This window comes from Patagioenas fasciata, chromosome Z (assembly GCF_037038585.1).
Source record: "Patagioenas fasciata isolate bPatFas1 chromosome Z, bPatFas1.hap1, whole genome shotgun sequence".
NCBI lineage: Eukaryota > Metazoa > Chordata > Aves > Columbiformes > Columbidae > Patagioenas > Patagioenas fasciata.
Genome location: NC_092560.1, coordinates 45,706,717 through 45,714,015, shown reverse-complemented (window position 1 = coordinate 45,714,015; position 7,299 = coordinate 45,706,717). Strand labels below are relative to the sequence as shown.

The 7,299-nt window shown below is 34.6% G+C and overlaps 1 long non-coding RNA gene across 1 annotated transcript in view; it reads right to left on the bottom strand.

Moving 5' to 3' along the window:
• Positions 1–264: 264 nt before the first annotated feature.
• Positions 265–7,299, bottom strand: part of LOC139826518 (uncharacterized) — a 77,197-nt gene continuing 70,162 nt past the window's right edge. Inside the window, exon 3 of the long non-coding RNA XR_011736632.1 lies at positions 265–4,988. This is a non-coding gene — a long non-coding RNA (uncharacterized lncRNA). The remainder of the gene's footprint in view (positions 4,989–7,299) is intronic.

The window sequence follows — 7,299 nt, the reverse complement described above, 5'->3', positions numbered from 1 at the left end:
TTCCCCCTTTTGCCCCTCCCTCTCCCCTCTTCCCACTCAGGACAGGCGATCGGGTGGGAAAGAAGGACAGAGAGAATAGAGTTGGAAAAATTAAAGATGTTTTACTAATGCTGCTAATAAGAATAGAGAAAATAATACAAAATATAGAAAACCAATCTTGTAAGTCTCAGCAACTGCAGAGCCAGCACCCAAAGTCCTGGATTAGACTCTGTAGCCAACCGGAGCTGGATTCAGTCTCTCGCTAGGCCTCAGTTCGCAGGGACAACTAGCAAGATCCTCTCCTAATGTCGGCCATAAGCAGAAGGGAGAAAGAAAAGAGGCGACATCCTTGTGATCTCCCACTTTTATATGAAGTATTCACATGAATGGAATGTTATACACAGTTGGTCAGTTTCTTGGTCACCGGTTTCTCATTGCCCCTCTCGCGAGATGTCCATCCGTGCTTATCAATAAGTTTGCATTCCATTGCTAGGTTTACCAAAACATGTGTCTGATCCTCCAGGAAAATGCAGCTAATATGAAGGCTTTAGTTGACAGGCAAAATTCACTAAAGGAGAAACTTGTTTTTTAACAAAAACAGGACATCTATATAAGTAAAGTATTTGTAATTTGTATTTTGCTTCCCACCCACACTATATCTAATCTTATTATGCACTTCCTTCTTCCTGACACACCACTTAAAATATACTTGACCTCCTAAAACATTCATTTATGTGTGTTGCCATCTATTCTCTAAGTAGTTCTAGATATTTTTACCATGAGAATCTCTATGTAACTTTCTCCCTCCTAGTAGGCGAAATGCATACAAAAATAACATATTATAGAGTAAATGAATGCAATTAAGAGCTTATAAAAATATCTTACATCAGCAAATATGTTTATTGCAAAGTTTTTTTAATAAGAAATTTAAAGAAATTATACATTAGGTATAACAGGATTAGATTTTTGGTTTTTTGAATTATATCTAGAGCTGCTACAGACCAATCGACTATTTTGTTGCTGTGTATACCACCTTGTGTAGAAGAATTGCTGCTTAAATGGATTATGTATGTGTGCTGCATTTTTTTTTTATTTGAAACTAAAATTATGCCAAAAAGGTCAATGGCTGAAAAAACCATAACAAAACAAAATAAGCAATCTAAAACCAGACTATTTTTAAATAGTTACACTACTGAACATATGTGGGAAATATAATTTAAATGGTGATTTTCTTAAATATGCTCTTGTCAGTCTGTTTGCAAATTTGGAAAAAGTACTGGATCAGTTCCTGGAGAGGCTTTGCTCCATAGCCAGTTGTAAATTCACTTTTTGGCTGTTGAGACTGATAAAGCACTTTTAGTGAAAAATTAGTTATCCTATTTTATAAAGAAGAAAGTGAAACTGAATACAATTCTCACCAGGATTGGTATTATGCACTATTCATATATAGAAAAATATAAAAAAAATAACTTAGCCAAAGTTATTAATCTAACTTACCTTACTAATGACAGAACAGGCAACCAGTACTCTGCAAAGTTTCAATAAGAAGGGGAAAACAAAACCAAGATTACTGGCTCATGAAACATCCTTCTTTCTACCCTATGTATAATTGAAAAGTCAAGTCACAGCAGAACAAAGTCTGTGGGTCCCATGCTACATATGCAAACAGTCTTTGAAATTGTAAGTAATTCTCACACCATGAATGTTTTCCTGATATATAAATATTGAATAAAAACTTTTCAAATTGTCAACATGGAGTCACTGCGGTATCTTTTTTATAGATGAATTAATTAAAACAGAAGAGGGAGAACACATTATTAATATCTAAGGCGTAATTCATTACTATATATAGAAAATTACCAGGTGAAAAATCTACTCATTAGGCTCAGTACTTCATGACCATATTAACCCATTTAAGTACCAACTGAATACGATATTCTAGGCATTTCTTGTTTCCATGGAACAAACAGATAGTTGCTTCCGTGGCTGCATTTTTTATTATGATCACAGTGTAATACCCATATCTTCAGAGCAAAAACAATCTTTGTTTAGAATGTTGTCTTGTCAAATAATAGCATTACTCTATCAGCACTCAGTGGGCAGACATTTTTTTCAACATTCCTCTTTTAATTAACTTCTCTTACAAACAAAGGTTACCAGATGAACACAATTTATCCACAGCATGCATACTCTGCTAGGAGGCAGATAATTATTGCTGACTGCAGAAATAATGTTATTTTACTTGCTCTTGTAAAATAAACTTTAAATGTCATTTAACAGCAATAAAGATTACACAGCACAGTGTCAACTTAAAATATAGCAGTTACACAGAGGAATTCATTATTTACAGGTCAAAGGTGAGAGATGATCACCAGTTCTTCCTAATATAAACTTAAATTGGTTTAAGCTAAATGTAATGATCTAATAATCATGAAAACAAGTACTGTAAAAACTTAACAGCTATCATGGTAAATTTTAAAATGGAATCATGTGATCTCTAAGCATAATAAGAAGAATGTCACTTCCAGCTCCTGATTTGTCTTGCTATTGTAAATTTCTGTTTGTATATTCCACGAATAATCATAGTGCATAAAGCATCTGCTCCCTATTACAGGCTAATATTACCTTTTTTAATAAAGTAGTGGCAGCTTTGTCACATTAAAATGTGTCATTTCAATTAAAAGGAACAACCACAAAGCAGTCTCTAAACATTAAGAGAAAATTGCATTTTCAAACACAACTACTGCAATAGCATTAAACATATTTATTTCATAACATTTAGTGGTTTACCAAATGCAATAGAAAAACTAAAGACAGCAGTTTAGTGGGTTTAAACTGTAAGTTAAAATAGGTTGTGTTTGAAGTTCTGAATAGCCCTTTCAATACAATGCAGGTAATTACCCTTCCTAAAATCACTAATTGATTTCTCTTTTTCTCTTTTTTTTTTTTTTTCATAAACACATAGATATAATAGACTTCATATTTATTTCCAATTAAGGGTTTGATTGATGTGCCTGCATTCACTGCTGAACACCTCAAGTATGAATGGACATACCGTAAAACAAAAGTTGACCCACAGAAAAGGCTAAAATAGATATATTACATTGGATAATATTGTATACAAGTTTGCTTTTAATACACCAGACATCAAAACATTAGCCAGAAGCTTTTGGGTCTTTGTGTATGCTCTGTAACTACTGAAAAGACAAATACAGGGAAAGAAGATTGTAGACAATGTTTGTCTCTTAATCTAGCTGGAGAAATAGTAGCCATGCTATGTGGCATGCTCTTTTCTGCATAATTCAAGCAGTGCTATAGCAGTCTTGATAATCACAAGAGAACAAGCAAGAATTTGCTTTCTTAAATTATTTTATCCCATTCTAAAAACTCTGCTGGCAAAATAACCACTGTGACAAAGAAAACTGGACTTTGGAAAAACTGTGTTGCCAACTCTTTTCTAGGCTGGAATTCCATGAGCTCCAGACATTTTCCAGCTTAAGACACAGGCTAGTGAAGAAAAATTAATAGACAGCTTTCTTGTGAACCCTAAGAAAATAGTTGCTAGCAAATATATTTCTTGAGCAACCATGGAATATGTCCATCGCAGAGCACTTAGGACTTGAAGGGCCAACAGTTAAAAGGTCATTAAACAGCACACTAGGGAGATACAATCTCTATTTGAGAAAAGGATGACACCATTTAGATTCCATAGGCATCCTGAAGACGCTTGCACAAGCATTCTTTAATAAATCCAAAAGGCCTAATTCAAAAAACAGTATAAGGTATTTGAACAAAATCATCATACATAAAATATTTTCAAATTTTCTAATCTTTCTAAAAATTACAATCTCTGACAAATGAGTGTAAGTTGCATCTTTTCTGTAAATCCTGTGTGTAAGTCTGAAAATTATTTCAGTGATAAATTAGACAATGAATTAGGGAGGCACAATCTACCAAACAAATCCATCCAAAATGTACACATCACTGTTGCTCCCTGTGATACAGCATCCATGTCACAGCAGATGGTACAAGAGGCAACAGAAAAGTTAAGCTTGTCTCTGACTTTACCTGGTCATTTTCTATCTTCACATGTAGTAAGAAAATATGCCCTTATCCCATAGTAAACTATTTCACTATGAATAGTTCAGGATCCTTTGAGTAACCCTGAATCAGCCTACAGTTAGTAAGTCAAATATGCTTGGGATCATCACCAGGGAACTAGGTCAACAGGCATGCAATACCTCGCATATGTATTCACAAACTGCTCTTCCCTCATCAAGTTGCAGCCCACATACAAGCACTGCTTTGTTTCCAGGTACAGGCATAGCTTTTGTTTGCTTTATCTCACCTTCAGAGCCAATGAGGTTGACAAACTACTACATAGCATATATCATAATGATAAAATATACCTCAAAGTTCCCTGTGTTGTATTCCAAATAAAAATACAGTACAATGTAACTTGGTTATCTAGTTCCAGGTAAGTGAAGAACTTTCACCTATAATCAGTCAGACGATAAAACGATTTTATTCTGTTGAAGAGAAGTTTTAATTCTGATACACTGCATGAGGCCTTTCAAAACTCATAAATGAGGGGAACATGACTGTCCTTCTATTTGCTTAGCCTTGACAAGACATGTTTCTAAGAGCTGAGGTTTTCCAGGTCTTCCCAGGGGGCAAAAATATCATCTTCAAACTCACATGAGTGATTCTGTGGATATGTGGGTGAATATCTATGCTTCAGAAGTGCTTTTTCCATTTCTTTTTCTCCTGCTTCTGTAGGTATCAGTTGTTTGCAGCTATATGTATGAAAAGAAATAGCAAGATGTATCAGTAAATGAAAATCTGTACTATTACATAAAGCTGTCACATTTACGAGCTTCGGAGGAAGATGACCAACGATTTCCAAGTCGTATGGCTCAAGACTGTAGAGATACACATGGTTGATAGTTCCCACAAGATTTTGCATCAGGACACAAGATCTTGTACAGGGCTTTGTGTTCCATTACTTCCTAGGAAAAATTAAAAAAAAAAAAAGTTCTTTTTTGACCACAACCAAACAAGCCTCTTTTCCCATGATTTTTCTAGTCCTGTGTACATTACTGTAATTTATGAAAACATGTTTTAGACATACCTGATTTTCTCTGTTACACATTTTTAACATCATTTGAATTGAGTGTCTGAAATATCTTCCTTGGAGGTATGAGAAAGAAGAGATCTAATAAAGGAGTGCAAATATGAATTTACAGGCCATAGGTGATGAGAAAAATATATGCATTTAGAGAACATGCTCAGAGTTGGAAAGGTTTAATTTTCTCATTGAATATAATGTGGATACGTGTACATTATAAACTCAATAGACGAACATGTTCTACTTAGCAGCATCCCAATATCTATATACTTGAAGGCTCAGTGTTCACAATTTGCCCTGATTTATCTTGAAGCCCCACATTGTCATTTTTCTTCTCAGGCTTGAATGTGTAAAGCAGCAAGAAAATGCATGAACCTCAGTTCTTTCATAGGTCCTTTGAATTAGTAGATGTCCAAAGTATTCAGGGAAAAAAAAAAAAAAAAAAAAAAAAAAGGGCAATAGGCAATGTCTGAATTAAAAACCAGAACTTTTATCAATCATGAAAGCTACTGCTCTGAAAGGAGAGGAACACTTATTCAAAGTGAATATGAAACAATGACTGTGTATGCACAACTATGGGAGGATAGTTTAGACTGCAAAAGTGTTGCAGATTTGAAGAGACATCAGCCTTCTCCAAAGCAGGTAATGCAATACTAAATGGACATGTGAAACAAATTTAGGAATATTCAAACCTCAGAGCAAGTCACATCTTTGGAAAATATTTTTTTGTTAAAGAACTGGAGATGATCCAAGACAATGATTCAAATAATAAAGAAAGACAGAAAAATTGTTTAGAAAATAAAAAGAACAAACAAACAAAAAACCTTCTCTGTCTAAGCAAAGATAATGAAGAAAAGGTTTAAGGATTTTAACCTTTTGACAATGATCATCAGCCTCTTCCTGGAGGTACAACAGCCACAGGTCCAGAATTTACACAGGAAACAGCAAACGCTCTGAATTTTTCTGTGCTCAAAAACAAGATTTCTGCTAATTCTGGTGGGCCAGAATCTAAATGCTTGTCTGAGAGGTTTGTGTTAACTTAATAAGTCACAAGTGTACTCTTTCATTTTTTCTTGGGTAATTCTGGTATGTTCTTTAGAATTAAACATCCATTAGTATGAATCTTATGTTCTTTGCAGTTCAGATTAATTCTCCCTCAAAAATAGTTGTAAAACTTTCTTCAAGAACTTATTCGTTGTTTGTTTGTTTGTTTTTTATTTCAACAGAAAAAACAAGAAACCTTTTGTGCTTTGTCTGACAAAGACAAGATGGCATATATCTTTTAATGCTCTGCAGCTGCCATGGATCAACGGATTTATGCGTACAATAATAATCCCCTCAGAACTCATGGGCTTAATTGAATGGAAGATTTCTGACTAAATTAAGAACTCAACAGGAGCTGATTATTTGCTAGAAAGTGGCTCCTGTGGATTATGATGGAAACAATGTGTGTGTAAGTTATTGCTCTATGTTAGCGTATTTTGACTTCCGTAATGTAAAATGTATTCCCCCTAAGAATCTATCTCTATAACATCCACTGCTATCAATGCACTAGAAGGTGCGTGAAAGAAGGAAGTCAAATATGAAACAAAATCAGAATCAGAACTGCAATGAAGCTTTAATACACAACTAGATTTTACCAAATCTGCCCTCGAGTATGTGTATATGTAACTTTTGCTTAAACTATAGTAATAAATTTTCTAACGGAGAGAGAGCATAAATCATATACTTGCAGTATGTATGGATTTTCTTTCAGATGGAAGGAAACAGCAATTAAAAAGGGACAACTAGTAGTTTCAGGAAAAAGGCAAGGTGTGATGTTGCTTCCTGTTGGCTCAAAGAAATAACTCAAAAGACAGGTAAATAAAATAGCATTAAAATTGTGTAGTTCTATCATAATTATCATCAGTAGCCTGTCAAGGGCTTTGTAGTTCAGTGACATTGCCACCATACTTAAGGAAACACCATACTCAGGGAATCAGAGATATAACCAACATTAATTGCCTTGGTATCCAATATCTTCTGTGTGGTGCACATGGACCTAAGTCTCTAGATTCCCAAAGGTGTTGTACAGAGGTTATTGGTTATCCAGCTCACCTACATTTTCGGCGCTATGTGCTATATGTCACTAACAGTCACAATAAGGTTCCTGAGAGAATGCTGGGATATATCTCATTCAATGAATGACACGG